General features: G+C 38.6%; 1 pseudogene; it reads left to right on the forward strand.

Moving 5' to 3' along the window:
* Positions 1–8,853: 8,853 nt before the first annotated feature.
* On the forward strand, positions 8,854–9,814 carry LOC110214495 (olfactory receptor 13C3-like; annotated as a pseudogene).
* The last annotated feature ends 6,969 nt before the right edge of the window (positions 9,815–16,783 follow it).

The following is a 16,783-nucleotide window of genomic DNA, read 5'->3' on the forward strand; positions in this document are numbered from 1 at the left end:
AAGATGTGGTTTGGCTCTATGTTACACAGGGCTACAATTTACTTGGATACTTTGAATTCCTCATTTTGGGGTACATTCTCATACAAAGAAGATCACAATCCCTCCTTCCATGTGTCCCATCTTATAGAAGTCTGGTCCATGTTTTCTGATAAATTCTCAGCAGATGTTCTATCCAATCCAACTGAGGCCTTACTCTTTTTTTAAGTGACACAAAGTGTATAACTTGGATTGTCCTCCCATTGTTTCATTCTCACTATAGAGCCCTCCTGCCTCCTTTTCTGAACCAATATATTTGATAATGTCCCTTAGACTTTTTCCTGTTTTGGACTCAAGCCTTGGTTTGGTAACATGTTGCAGCCTGTTTGTTCATCTTTTCAACATCTTTTGGGGTGTTTGGAGGGTTTTTTTGGCCACAGCAACTCAGTAAAACAGCAGCAACTACATGACCTCTAAAACATGTTTACATTTATAGAATTTTTCATAAGAGAATATGAGACTCAGTTATCTACATTTAGTGTCCACATGCTGCTCTCTGATCTCCTTTTCTGGCAGAATAAAAGTATACTATAGTCCAGGGGTAGGTAACCATGGCCTCAAGGCCATATGTGGCCCTTTAAGTCCTCAAGTGTGGCCTTTTGACTGAATCCAAACTGTTCTGTGAGGTTTGGATTCACTCAAATGGCCACACTTAAGGACCTAGAGGGCCCCATGGAGCCTAGAGGCCATAGGTTCCCCACCCCCACTGTAGTCAAATGGTATAATATTTGTAATATGCCTAGAACAATGCTTAGAAGGAGCCTAATAAATGCTTGTTCCCTTCCCCTTTGTGTGTTTGAGATTCTGAAGCAAGTCAATAACATTTACTATATTCTAGTTGAAGAGATGCAAAATAGTATAGTGGAATATATATACATTATATGTATGTATAATATATATGTACATATATACACACTTATGCACACATACACACAATATATATGTAATCATATATATGATATATGATATTATGTTATTATATATAGATGTAATTGCAGTCTGGAAAGCCAGCCTTTAAATATTGCCTCTGCCATTTAATAGTTCTGTGACCATGGGAAAGTTATTTAATCTCCCTAAAACTTGGCCAACTCTCTCAGAATTGTCTACTAAGTTGTAGATGGGTTTCAATCTACAACGATGTTCCCCCGATGAAACGCTAATAAAGTAATATTATTTGATAGGTTCCTCTTTTCCTCCATTCCTTTCCTTACAGCCGACCTAAGAGATGGAAAGGAAAAGGACTAGGTATATAAAATCCAGGGGGTTTCTATAGTGAGAGCTCTGAGTAGACGGGGGAAAAGAATTATAGAATCAATAGTAGTAATAGTTAGCATTTTTATAACATTGTAAGGTTTACAAAGCACTTTACAAACACACATTTGATCCTCACAGGAGCCCTGGGACCTAGGTGTTATAATATTATCTCCATTTTATTGTTGTTTCGTCCATTAGTCATGTCCCATTCTTCATGACTCCATTTGGGGTTTTCTTGGCAAAGATACTGAAGTGGCTTGCCATTTCCTTCTACACCTTATTTTACAGATTAAGAAACTGAGGCAAACAGGGTTAAGTGACTTGCTCAGTTGTTGAGGGCTTGCACTGATGAGTTTCAGAATTTAGGTCATGCTGGGTTGTTCCTGTACCTAGGTCAGAACGTAGGCTCTCTGACCTCTCCCAGGCACTGTCCTGCCCTTAGAAGATGAAGGATTTTCACCAAACCTTGAAAGATAACCGGGAAGTGAGAAGACGACTTTGGCGGGGGGACTCCCCCCAGTTACTGTTACCATGAGAAAAATTATTGTTGATACTTGGCTTTTTCCACTCTGGTTCTGTTCCCATGAATGGGTATAACAACCATAGCCCTCAGATCAATAAACGGAACTGGTTCTGAACCTGTTACCCACCTGGCCTGCGTATCTCTTTATCTCTCTCATACTCTCCAGAAAATAAACACTGTCAGGGACACAAATGCCTGCAACACTCAGTGTCACACAGTTAGTAATCATCTGAGACTTGATTTGAATTCAAGTCCTCCCAAACACAAGGCCTGAATTCTATCCACTGTGCCACCTAGCTGCTCCCATTTTATAGATGTAGAAACTGAGACAGAGAGAAGTTAAGTGACTTACCCAGGCTCACACAACTAGTAAATTCTAAGGCCAGATTTGAATTCAGGTTTTCCTAAGGCTAGGCTCAGTGGCCTATGTACCACCAAGCTGCCTCTTGAACTCACTTGGGCAGCAGTTGCTACCTTTGTGCCAATCCAGTCCACATTTCTAATGTATTCCTCCTCTGCTTCTTCCAGTCTGTTCTGAGTCTATGAATGGCTTCACTAAGTGACCTCAATCCTTAACCCCAACTCCACTCCATAGGCAAGGCTCAGCTCCTGGGCCACCCACCTCATTCTCAGCTACCTAGCAGAACAGTTAACATGGAGTCCCAAAATTGGCTTCTCTTTCCTCTCCAAGATTCAGGCCCACAAAAAATTCTGGGTGGGAGCCTCTCAAAGGGCAAAGAAAGCATTTCTGGATTTATGTTCCTCAGTAGTAGCTTTTGAAGATGAATCACCTAACTCATTTGTGTTTATTTTTTCCTTTATAAACTTGACTAAGTACAGAATTGGGAGAGAAAGGGGGCTGCCAAACAAAAATGTTTGACAGAAGCTCATACAAAATTAGAACTGGAAATTATCTAATACAACTCCCTTATTTAATTCACAACAAAAACAATTGTTTTACTGAAAATATTATTGGAAAAAATTTTAGTTTGAATCACTCTGCTCATTTCTTCATTCCAGTAAATACAGGATTTACTTCAGGAAAATCTGGATTCAAAGCCTGTCTTTGTCACTTACTAGTCATATAGCCTTGGACGAGTGAGTTGGTCTCAGTTCTTCTCTGTCCTAGCCAGAAACTCTGAGAGTATTCTCTTCCCAGATTGATTCTTTTGGGAAGGCAAAGTAAACTGTCTTTTTTCTCAATTCTAACCTAGCCCTGAATCACTGAATGGGTGCTGCCTCAGAGAAACTGACACCTGGGAAAGACCTTAGCTTAAAAATGCCAAGTTCTCCCACTGCACCCAGGGCCAGTGTCAGTGGATCTAATTTAAGTCTTGCCACTGGACTCCAATGATTGGAAAGAGATCGAGGCTGATAACTTTGTAAAGCCCTGCCTCACTTAAATCCAATTCACTTGAAAGTCAAGACATCACCCTCATGATGTCCTTGGTCCTCTTTGAGAACTAAAGTCAAACAATGATAACAGTATGCATATGCACCTGTGTATCTCCTAATATATATGTATGTATAGGGAGACATAGAGACAGAAAGACAGATGACTAGGTAAACAGATGTAGATACATAGATAGATAGATAGATAGATAGATAGATAGATAGATAGATAGACAGACAGGCAGGCAGGCAGGAGGCAGGCAGGCAGGCAGATAGATAGATAGATAGATAGATAGATAGATAGATAGATAGATGGATAGATAATTAAAAGCTCTGTCTTAATTGTCCAATTTGCCTGACCCACAGCCTTAAATTTCTCAGCTATTCTTCAAAATTCTCCTTCCCTAAAGCTGTATTAGCAAGAGATGTTTTCTTCTTCCTTTGACTTACTCTTCAATTAGAATGCACTAACTTCTTTCTAATTGCTCTGTGGACCATTGTCCCTGAAGCATCAGAAAGTTTCTATATTCGGCACTTTCCACTTTTCAACTTTAAATTGCTTTGGAGATTAGCCTTGATTGCATTGGGTAATGGCTGCTTAACAGATATTTACTGGGATTCATCCACCAGAATCTGGCAATTCATGAAATGTATGCAGACTAACTTAATGTCAGCAATTATTTGGTGATGTTTTGGAAGAAGTAAGGTATCTCTTTGAAGAGGTGGAAATAATTCCTCAAACCTCCAGGTAAGCCTTCGATATAACGACCAGATGACACACTGGAATTTTTCAATTTCTGATGATATCTACACCAGAATTTGGTTAGATAGACTATGAATAGCCTGAGTTATTATACTGTAATCTATAACTACTTTTAGACTTCAATACTTCACCTAGTAACTCATCATTTAGTAATTTTTCTGAATTGTAGCTGTTTCCTGTCCTGAGTGATTTGTTTACAAAGGCTTATAGCAAGAATTCATTGTTGTTCCACATAATATGTAATCTCATGCAAAACTCAGGAATTGATAGTAATAATTATTACTATTATGCATACAATAATCATTATAATATTATGATATAAATATAATATAAACATTAAAATACAATAAAGTGATATTATAATATAAAGTATAATAAGCATTATTATTATTATGAGTGATAATAACTAGCATTTATGTAGTGCTTTAAGATTTACAAAGTACTGTACATAAGTTAACTCATTTGATCCCCACAAGAAACCCCTTGAGATGATGCTTTAATGATCTTGATTTTACAGATGAGGAATCTGAGGTTGGGAGAGGGTGACTTTCACAGAGTCACATAGCTAGTAAGTTTCTAAGGCAGAATTTGAACTCAGATCTTCCTGTCTCCAAGTTCCATGTTTTATCCACTGTATCACATAGTTGAGGAAACATAGTAGATTTAGATGTTATAAATATTGTACAATTGAAATACTAAGATATAGAAAAAACAAATGTTTATTAAACATCTACTGTGTAAAAAGCTTGGGGCAGCAAGGTGGCAACTGTGGATGGAATGTTGGACCTGGAGTCAGGAAAACTCATCTTCTTGAGTTGAATCCAGCCTCTAATACTTACTAGTTGTGTGACCCTGGGGAAGTCACTTAACCCTATTTCCTTTGGTTTCCTCACCTGTAAAATGTGCTGGAGAAATGGCAAATCGCTATAGCATCTTTGCCAAGAAAACCCCAAATGAAGTCACAAAGAATCACACACTTCTGAAAAACGACTGAATAACAATAAAAATGTGAAAGAGCACCGAAGGAGAATGCAAAGATAAGAAGGAAATAACTTCTGAATTCAAAGAGCTTACAATACAATACAGGGAATTCATTTTTTTAATGCACAAAAATCTATAGTATGAGGCAGAATGGAATTTGTCTGGACTGTGGTATAAAGAATTAACAATACAATTAAGGGACTCAGAACACACTATTAACAGTCACCTGAAATGAGACACTCATATTGCAGTTCTTCCAGCATCTAGCACAAGAAGGTCTCTGTGGGCAGCTGGTGTTCAGCAAGTCTCTGTTGGATTGAACTTAAATCAGGAGTTATTACACCAGAATCCAACCATTAGGTAAGAGAGAAACTAAAGAACTAAGGCTACAAAAAAGAAAGAGAAGATTATTAATTTGGTTAAATCCAAAGTAGGTTCAGAGTGCACCTGGCTTTACTCACGATGCAATTAATCCAATTCAGACACTAAAATAAATCTAGATTTGATAATCAGTCTAGATAAGATTAAGTGAAATTGAAAAATGTCTCCACATGAGAGTGAAAAGTTCTTCTGCTCAAGGATGGGTTTGGAGGATTGGCTAATAAACATATTTCAATGTACATCAAAGTACTTTATACAGGTGTTTGAAGGGAAGAAAAATATGTTAGATCACTCAATTTTTTGTGATGATGAAAAGCAGAAGAGTCAAAATCTGGATAGGAAAATAAAGATGTACTATCTTACAATAACAAGATGATGCCAATGAGAGAGGTAGTGTAATGTAGTGGAAAGAGCCCTGGCTTGTGGTCCTGAAAACTTGGGTTCCAATCTTGGCTTTGCCACTAGCAACGTGACCATTGCATGCTCATTACACCTCTATTGGTCAAGGCCACTTAATTTTTAACCTGAGGGTGTTGGATCATATGAACTTTCAGCTTTCCCTTTTTTCCCTTGCCAGTCTCTGATATTCTATGATTCTATACTTCACTGCCTCCTCTCAACAAGGTGTATATTTTGTGATTTACAGTGGATGTGCACAGGTTCAAATCCTTTCATTTTGTCCCTTTGTAACCAGTAATATGGGAACTAGGTGATGCAGTGGACAGAAAGCTAGGCCTGGAGGCAGGAAGACTCATCTTCCTGAGTTCAAATCTGACCTCAGACACTTACTTAGTTGTGTGATCCTGGACAAGTCACTTAACACTGTTTGCCTCAGTTTCCTTATCTGTAAAATGAGATACAGAAGGAAATGGCAAACCACTCCAGTATCTCTTCCAAGAAAACCTCAAATGGGGTCATGAAGAGTTGGACACGACTGAAAAACGACTGAACAACAATACTGTTCATACACACACAGGTTGATATTAGGGATGTTGTCTTTTGCCACGAGACACAGCAAACAAATTACCTTACCTTCATATTTAGGGGGACAGTGTCACAAAAACCCAGAAAGAAAAAAGGAAAGAGGAGGAGAGTGTGATTGACAGTATAAAATGCTACAGAAAGATCAAGAAGGATCAGGGTTGAGAAAGGTCATTAGTGAGAGAAGCCCCAAAACATCTCATCAAGGGAGAAAGTCCTAAAGAGGCATATCAGAAGGAGATACCGTAATGAACAAGTGGCTACAGAATTGCAAGGTAAAAGATTATGGATGGGAAAAAATGTAGATCCAATTAGCTGGCCAATTTTATTTATATTTTTAATGGAATAACAAATAGCACCTAACAATCCATTCATTCAACAAATACTTTTTAAAGTGTCTATTACATGCATCTTATACAGAGGCAGCATGGCATGTTGGTAGGATGATGGGCTTAGAGATCGGAATACCTGGATTCAAATGTCACCTCTGAAACCATAGCGTGCCCTGGGCAAATCACTTCACCTCTACCTTACTGCCTTCCACGTCTTCCATAATGTTAGCTACACTGGCCAACGTGCTGGTGTTCCCATGAGATGCTGCATGCCTTTTCACTGACTGTCCCCCACAACTGATATGCTCTGGCCTACTTATCTTCACCTCTTACTTTTCCTTCAAGATTCAGCTCAAATCCCACCTTCTGCAAGGGGTCTTCCCTACATGCCCCCAGCTACTTTCTCCTTTCAGATTACCTCCATCTATTTTGTTTACATCTTTTATAAACCTAGTTATTTACATATTATTTCCCCCCATTAGAATGTGTATATACTCCTTGAGGGCAAGAATGGTCTTTTTGCCTTTCTTTGTATCCCCAGAATTTACCACGATGGCTGACATATAATAAACACAAATAGGGGTTAACTGACTAGAGATTTTTTAAGCAAAGGACAAATGATCACAGTGCTTTGCCCAAAGTAGGCATTTGATAGATTCATAGAATGTTAAAACAAACAGTTCTTTAGAGGCCACTTAGTTTGAACTCCTTATTTAATAGGCAAGGATGTTGTTATAGGCAACTGTTCATATTTTAAGGCTGTCTCACCCAAACAGAGTATCAGTGGTCTCCTAGCCTAGCCTCTTCCATTTCCTGCTTTGGCTGACCTTCCTGAACTTAAACCCCATTTGCCTAGAGCAGACCTTCCATGACCTTGAGGACTTGATCTTTGGGACACCTGACTTAGGGAAAATCCCACTCATTCTATCTAGTCAAATGAATGAATGGATGGACATATAATGGATTTGGTTGCCACAGTTAGTATCAGACCAGCTATGATGATTTTCCTTAAATGTAGCTTTTAACATTTCATTTTTCTACTCAAAAGCCTTCTGTGAATCCTTACTGCCTACTTCACCAAGTCATAATTCCTCTGCTTGGATTTCAAGGGATCATATAATCTGACATCATTTTACTCATCTATCCAACTTTATTTCCCAGTAGACTCCAACACACCTCTTATTCCTCTGATTCTAGTAAGTCTGGACTCCTCACTATCACACAAGAACCTAATCTCATTTTACCTTTTAGTCTTTGCTCATGTTAGTTCCTCCGCTCAGAATGTCATTGTGTACCATCTTGAATTGTTCATTAGTTGGTCTCTGTCTGTTATTCTTGCCTCCAAAATTAGTTTTCAAATTCTTTGAGGCTAGAGATTGTGTCTCCCTCTTTTCTCCACTAACAATGACTAACGTAGGGTCTGCCCCATAAATTCTTGCTATTTGACATTAGTTGTAACACAGTAACCAAGCATTATGCTCATTCTAGACTTTTTTTTCAATTTGGTATCAAATGATATGTGACGTCCCATTCCTGGAAGGTATTCCTTCCTCACCTCTACATTTTAGAACCCATATCTTCTCACAAAGCTCAATTCATGTCACTTCCTTTATAGCCTTTACAGATCCCCTCAAAATTGGTAGTGCTCTCCCTTTTATCAGTTTTCCTTGGACTATATTTATTTATGTATATATTGTACCCACTCAGTAGAATATAAACTTCTTGAGAGTAGGTATCTCCAGTGCCTAGAATGGTACTTTGCCCATAGCTAGTGCTTAATAAAAGTGTGATGAATTTGTGGTGTTCATATGAATTAGCTTACAAATTGGCAAGAGAATACATTTACATCACGGAAAAATCCAATGCTTAATCTGTTACCCTTTCCTTCATGCCCTAGCTAGGTCTGTACAAGTGGAACAGAATTAGACATTGCTGTTTGAAAGACATGGCAAGCCTGAGTGTTGCAATTACTGAAGACTGAATTCATCAGCAGAGATGGCACTTCTGGGCCTCCTGGCATCACAGAGATTGATGAAGGAAAATAGAATCTTTTAGTCACTTCTGATCCCTCTTTCTTCTAAGAAAAGAAGCTCTTCATTGTGATCAGAAATGAAAATAATTTCAAACCAAGCTCCGTGGTGACAACCTAGTGACATGATTGCTGGAGATCTTTACAATACGTGAGTCAAGAATTTTGCATTATTTCTTCCCATGAACTCCTGCAAGGAGAAGAAATGGAAAGAATTAATAAAACTTTAGTGACAGAATTTCTTCTTCTGGGACTTTCCGGCTACCCAAGACTTGAGATCATTTTCTTCATTCTAATTCTAGTGATGTACTTAGTAATCCTGTTTGGCAATAGCAAGTATATTTATTCTCATCTTCACACCCTTATGTACTTCTTCCTCAGTAACCTCTCCTTCCTGGACATCTGTTACACAACTACTTCGATACCTTCAACCCTGGTAAGCTTTTTATCTAAGAAAAGAAACATTTCCTTCACAGGATGTGCAATACAAATGTTCCTCGGTTTTGCCATGGGATCAACTGAATGTTTACTCTTGGGCATGGTGGCATTTGATCGTTATGTGGCCATATGCAACCCTCTAAGATACCCCATCATCATGAACAAGATTGTGTACATGCTGATGGCTTCAGTGTCTTGGCTGTCAGGGGAGATGAACTCAGGAGTACAAACAGTTCTTGCCATGCAGTTACCTTTCTGTGGAAATAATGTCATCAATCATTTCGCTTGTGAGGTCATAGCAGTCTTAAAAGTTAGCCTGTACCGATATATCCCTCAATGTGATTACTATGGAGGTCTCCAATATGGTCTTTCTGGTTCTACCATTGCTGATTATTTTTTTTCTCCTATACCTTTATCCTCTTTACCATTCTAAGGATGAACTCAGCCAAGGGAAGGCGCAAAGCCTTCTGCATGTGCTCAGCTCACCTGACAGTAGTGATCATATTTTATGGGACCATCTTCTTCATGTATGCAAAACCCAAGTCTCAGGACCTTCTTGGAGCTACAAGTTGCAAGCAACAGACAAACTCATTTCCATGTTTTATGGTGTCGTCACCATGCAAATCCGTCATCTATAGCATTAGGAAAAGGATGTGAAAGCTGCTTTAAGAAATTTGCTCAGTCAAAAGTCTTCTTCTCAATGAAAACTCTGTAGCATGGTTCCTAGTCAGGAATCTCACATTGATGGGCTTTGCCATTTCCTAAGGCATATTATATAGCCCTCTGTCCTTTGTTTAGAAAAATATATATATAATTGGGTTGAGTATTTACGAAGGGGAAGAAAGACTTACAGAGTATTGCTGCAATAAAAGAATGCTATGAACTTAAAACAAACATGTACTTTGAGTCTGAGACCACTCCTTTATGCAATAGAGACACCACCAGCAAAGATACAAAAGCCATGAGGAAATTCCAGGGAGGAAGCCATGATCAGAAAACTTCAGTTTATCTCACTGAGTTGAGGCCAGATGACATGGACTAGAACTTCAAATAATTTTTACTACCTCATAACCACCTATCTCTCTCAATTAAATTCAGGGGCTGGGGAGGAGGGATGTGAACTTCTCACACACCCAACACAATTAAAGTCACACTTGCTGATGTGAGTATAAAAAATTAAAAAATGCTTCCTGCCTACACTTTAGCTGATGCGTATCAGAAAATGAGTACATTGTCTTTCTTGTCTAGTTTGTTAATTAAATGGCCCTCCTTAAAAGTACTTAGGGACTTTTTTAAGCTTGAAAAACAAACACAAGCACCCAGTTTTCACTGTACCTGGCTCAGGTATTCTTTGATGAGATTACATTTGGTGACGGGAGGTCAACATATTTGGTCCTATCTGCAGGGGAAAAAATTAGGCTCCTGAAGTAGATGATATATTTGAGCAAACTAGTAGCAAGAAGTGTACCAAAAGAAATAGTCCAAAAGAATTTTTCTCCTTAAAGGATTATTCTGGGAAAATCACTGGATGTAGAGTCAGAAGAGCAAGGTTTGTTGGTCATTCCAGCTGTGCCACCTACTAGTTATAATACTTTGGGCAGATCACTTTACCCATTATGGCCCCAGTTTCTTCATCTCTAAATTGAGGGCATTGAAATAATTACTTCAATGACACATGTCTCCTCAAAAGTCCTGTGATACTACTCTATCCTTAATTTAAATTTTTTTTTCCATTTAAAGTTTTCTTTCTTCTTCTTACCTCAGAATACATCAAAAAAAAACCCTGTAATTTCATCAATGTGGGTCACTCAGGTTAAACTCCTCCACATATTCATGGACGGTTTTATGAGTTGCTGGGCAAAAATTCTTTCACTGGTTCAAGCCAATGAATTCAATTCAACAACCATTTATTAAACTCCTACTATATAGAGGCAGCATGGTGTGATGGAGTGACAGCCTCAGAATAAGGATTCAAGTCTTTCCTCTGACATACACTGAGTGGGTGATACTGGGCAACTCATTTAGACTGTCTCTAAGACTGTACATTGCAGTGGTTGCTGCACTGCCTTGATAGAGATTTCCTCCCTGGGACTTCTATATACAGGGATTTCATCTCAATGCAGTTGAAATCACAGATAATTTTTTAATGTGTTGGTCACTGCATTAAAGCCTGAGGATACAAGTGAATACAAAAATGAAACAGTCCTGATTTCAAGATGTTATCTTTCTGCCAGAGCTTACATTCATCTGCTGTTCAGCCTTTTTGGTGCCAAGCCTCTCCAATCTCAGCTAAGCTGGTCCTCAGATGACAGGCACAGTCTGCTAAGGGCTTAGACCTAAAGACTTTCCAGCCTTGTAGAACCTGCCATAGCTCCTGTTCTGCACATATTAACTTTAAAGGTCACAGTCACCTCCTTACTACAATGAGTCTTTGAAGAAGCACTAGTAAGATTCTGTCCTTCTGCCAAAATGTTCATAGAAATTACCTATGTGCAATCACAATCTTCAAAGTCAGAAATTCAGTCTAATTAAAATAAAAAGTTAAGGTGAGAATGGACAAAGTCTACCTTCTGACTTTTGCAGAATTTTGACCGTTCAGATGATTGCTGTCACAGAACTTTCCCTCTTTCTGATCATGAGCATTTTCATTCCCTTAGTTGCCTTTTAATTTGAGCTCATCCTTCCATACTGTCCTATCACTCCTAAGATGTACATTATCTCATTTGATTTTATAACAGTCTTATAAAGTAGGCAAGAAGGTATTATTATCCACATTTGATAGACTACGTTACATTTTCTAGATTACAGGTCACATTATCTCTTTCACAGATAAGGAAATCAAGAATAATTAGTTTTAAATTGCAGGTTACCTTGTTATCCTCATTTACAGATAGGAAAGTGGGGAAATAATTAAGGTAAATAACAGATTACATTTTATCCCCATTTTACAGGTAAGAAAATTGAGAATAATTAGTTGTGTGCCCTTACTTGTGACATATGTAAGCAGGAATGTGCTGGTGTTTTACGGGCCTCTCCAGGGAAAAAAAATGTACTCAGGATTCATTTTTAAGATTGGTCTGTTTCATTAACACTTTCTCCATCATTTTCTTAAGTCTAGACAATCAGCAAAACATCAAATAAATCAAAGTCTGATCTGTAGCATTTGCCAATTTTTTTTTTGGCTAGGAAATGGGGTTTAAGTGACTTGCCCAGTGTCACACAGCTAGTAAGTGTTATGTGTGTGAGGCAGGATTTGAACTCAGGTCCTCCTGAATCCAGGGCCAGTGCCTATCACTGCATCCACCTAGCTAAAGTGTAAATGCTCACAGTGAAAATTAACCAGTCACGTCTCTGTAGCCTTTTTGATCTGGCTCCAGTACACTTCAGACAATAGCTGTGGATAATTCATAATATTTAACAGGCCTGGAGATATTATAAATTTAGAGCTTGAAGAGACCTTAATGGGTCAGTTAGTCCAATTTGCTTATTTTAAAGATGGGAAAACTGAGATGCAGAGAGTGTAAGTGGTCCATGGAAAGTGTCAAGGATTCATTCCTAGGTCCTGTGAACCCACGGCTAGCATTCTTTCTGCTGAACCACAGTGCCTCACCAGCTCTTGTGGGACAAGAGTTCAGATATAATAATTAATATACACTTGAGGTGAAAGGGGCAGTTAGGTGGTACAGTGGATACAGTGCTGGGCCTGGAGTCAGGTAGACTCATCTTCCTGACTTCAAATCTGACTTCAGACACTAATGAGCTGTGTGACCCTGAGTAAGTCACTTAATCCTGTTTGCCTCAGTTTCTTCATCTGTAAAATGAACTGGAGAAGGAAATGGCAACCAAGAAAACCCTAAATGGGGTCATGAAGACTCAAGCACAACTGAAAAACAACTGAATAACAACTGGGGTGAAAAGGCATAATTCAAAAGACTTGAGAAAATGGTGGTGAAAGCCAGGAGTTTATAGAGGCAACTCAGAAGGCCATTCAGGGAGTGAATTATATCCAAAAGGTCCAAAGTTTGAGGTGAGTCTGCATGGAAAAAAGTCAGGGAAACAACATGCAGGGGAAGCCCAAGGAATCAGCAGTTGACAGTTTGCCTCACAGACTAAGACAACATTCTTTTATAGAAGTGGTGTGTTTGTCATACCCCATTCTTCATCAGACTCACTCACACAGCTGCAATCCTGGCCACCTGAAACCATGCAACTAGGAAATAAAAAGGAGAGCCCAGAATTTCTGAGTCCTGCTTCATCGATGCCTCCACTTCTCCACGGTAAGTGCTCTCCAGCAGCATCATTTCCTCCCTTCACAGATCAAACATATCTCAGAAAGGATGGGGGAGAATGGAATATCATGAGAAAGCAGCCACCACAAACCTTCAATAGCATTCGGCTTTCCCTCTACCCTCTCTCTGTCTGTGATGGATCACTCTGGGAGCAGAGGGCAGGCTTTCTCACCTGGTCTAGTCATCTGTAGGCCAGCTAAATCACTCAAAATTAATAGGCTGAAAGAATAAGTGGGTCTCAGGGTATGACGGACCTGAACAAAAATGATAATGATGATTTTTAATAATAGCTAGAATTTATATAGTATTTTAATGTTTGCAAAGCATTTTATGTATCAGTCAACGTTTATTAAGCAACTACTATGTGACAAGGCCAGCTAGGTGGTATAGTGGTTAGAGCACTGGCTGTGGAGTCAGGAAGATCTGAGTTCAAATCCAGTCTCACATACTATTAACTGTGTGACTCTGAACAAATCAGCTAACCCTGCCTGCCTCAGTTTCTCACCAATGAAAAGAGCTGAAGAAAAGAAATAGCAAACTACTCCAGTATCTTTGCCAGGAAAACCTCAAATGAGGTCACAGAGAGTCAGACGTGACTGAAACAACAACAAAAATGTGTCAGGCCTCTACATACATACACTTATAACATAACATGTATGTATGTATATGTGTGTATACGTATGTTTGTATAAGTGTTTATATATGAATACATGTTTATATAATTTCATTTCATCCTTATGACAAGCCTGTGAGGTAGGTGCTATTATTAGCTCCCTTTTATAGATGAATAAAGTAAGGCTAATGGAGGTTGTCACTTCACTTACCCAGAGTCACATGGCTAATAAGCATCTGAGATAGCATTTGAACTCAGATCTTCCTGACTTCAAGTCCAGTTTTCTATCTAATACATCACCTAGTTGTCTCTGATGATTGGTAACCATGGGGATGGAGGCAGTTGGATATGGCGGAAAGAGCACTGAAGCTAGAGTCAGGATACTTAGATTCAGGTCCAAATTCTCTCACTAGTGGGGAGACTATTAAAAGTCTCTGACCCTCAGTTTCTTCATCTTTAAAATAGATGCAATAATATTGTACAGTCTGCTTCACAGGGTTGCTGTGAGGAAAGCTACTTGAAAATGTTATGGCTATATGGAGATATGAGCTACTGGTGTTATAGTAGAAATGGTGACCCAGAGAGTGGGGCAGATGCAAAAAACCTCATGAGGGATGAACACACAGGAGCTGATTGACTAGATGTGGTGACAGAATAGGAGGGGCAGAAGGCAAATTGTAAGCTAAAGAGCAAGTCACTGGTGGCATAGAGACCATAGGATCATAGATTTAGGGGTAGAAGGGAAATTGGTGGTTAATTAGCAGTTTCAATCCCTTCATTTTACAAGTGAAGCACCTTGGTCCTTGAAAAATGTGCCTATATCACACTATAGGTAGTCAGCACCAAAGCCAAGATTTTTTTAAAAAATTTATTTATTTTTTAATTTTATTAATTTATTTTGATTTATCAACAATCACTTACATATGCTTTTGAGTTGAAATTTTTTCTCCTCCTTCCTCCCGCCCCACCCTCCCCAAGATGGCACACAATCTGATATAGTCTTTACATTTACATACCCATGAAACATATTTTCACATTAGTGAAGTTATAAGTAAAAATTAAAACCAATAGGAGGAACCATCAGAAAGATGAAACAAAACTCAACAGAAGGTAAAAATAAGTGATAGCAATTCAACTTCCATATTTCTTTCTATGGATGTGGACAGCATTTTCCATCCTAAGGCCTCTGGGGTTGTCTTAGATCCTTGTAATGCTGAGAAGGGTTCAGTTTAACAATATTAGTCATTGCATAACATGGCTGTTATTGTGTACAAAGTCTTCTTGGTTCTGCTCACAAAGCCAAGATTTAATGGCAGATTCTTTGGATTCAGAGCCAGACCTCTAGTAAGGCACTTTGTGCAGACAACTCTTTAGAGAACTTTGAAGGTGAAGTGAAGGAGAAACGTAGGGTGATGAATTGAGGGGAAAGAAGGAATAAAACAAGTTGAGGGAAAAAAAGATTAAGTATATAATAAAAGGGGATACTTGGTCCTAGAGGAATAAGGAAGGGATAGGAACAAGAGGACAGGTATTAATGGCAAAAATAGTAGAGATAAAAACAACTTTGAAAGTCTTTAGGATTCTGATTAATGCAAGAATAAACCATGAGTCCAGAGGCCTGAAGATGAATCATGCCATGTCACCTCCTGCTAAAAAACTGATTTACTGGACAGAGCACCAGCCCTGGATTCAGGAGGACTTCAGTTCAAATCCGGCCTCAGACACATAACACTTACTGGCTGTGTGACCCTGGGCAAGTCACTTAACCCCATTTCCTAACCAAAACAAAAACAAAAACAGAAACAAAAAAGTGATGCACTTAAAATTCAGACTGAGATATACATTACTAGATAAAATCAACATGAGCGTTTCCTTAACTGGGCTATGTAAGTTTGTTGTGAGGTATTTTTTAATTTTATTTTCAATTGGGGTAGGGGCAGTGAAAGAGATACTAATAGCTTGTAAAAAATAAATAAATAAACTTTTTAAAAAAAATAGCAGAGGTTTTGTTAGCCTTGGTAGTAATCGATACAAAATCTTGGAGGAAGCCAACTACGTATGGCAAGCGGGAACCTTAGAAAGAAAGAACCACAATTTAGAGAAAGAGCAAAAGAATGGCTAAAGATACAGGGTGATTTTCTGTTGATGAGGAGGGTGTGGAAACAGAGCTATTTGAGGAAGAGAGGAGAAAATTCTGGGGAGTTTTCTCAAGGTGGCCATGACCTTCGTGAAGAAGGACAGATCATCTGCTGAGACAGAAGGGGATGGGCTACAAGGATAGGAGTGGGTAGAAAAGGTTTAGAATGCTACTATGGCAAAATGTAATAGAGAATCAATAAAAGATGAATCAAAGTGCCCATAAAGGTTCAATTGAAGTTAGATAGGAGGAATTTGCTGTGGATACAAACAACAAACTTCTGTGGTGTTCTCCAATAACTCAGGAGTGAGGTCAGATGATGGAGATTCTCAAGCCGAATTCAGATGTTATGATCAACAGTAAACATATCAGTAACTTAGTATTTTCTGCCATCAGAGCACTAAATTTGAAGTCCAATGACATGAGTTTAAATTGCATTTGTGTCACTAACTGTTGAGGAAAAATAATCAACATTTATTAAGCACATTCTATGTGCCAGCCACTGTCCTAGGTACGGGGGATACAAAAATAAAGACTATTCAGTCAATAAGCATTTTTTTTATGACTCATCATTTTTTTATTTATACAAAATAGTGAATAGAATAATCATACCCTGACTGGGAAGAAATGGTAG

Source organism: Phascolarctos cinereus, unplaced genomic scaffold (assembly GCF_003287225.1).
Source record: "Phascolarctos cinereus isolate Bilbo 61053 unplaced genomic scaffold, phaCin_HiC Scaffold_4;HRSCAF=312, whole genome shotgun sequence".
NCBI lineage: Eukaryota > Metazoa > Chordata > Mammalia > Diprotodontia > Phascolarctidae > Phascolarctos > Phascolarctos cinereus.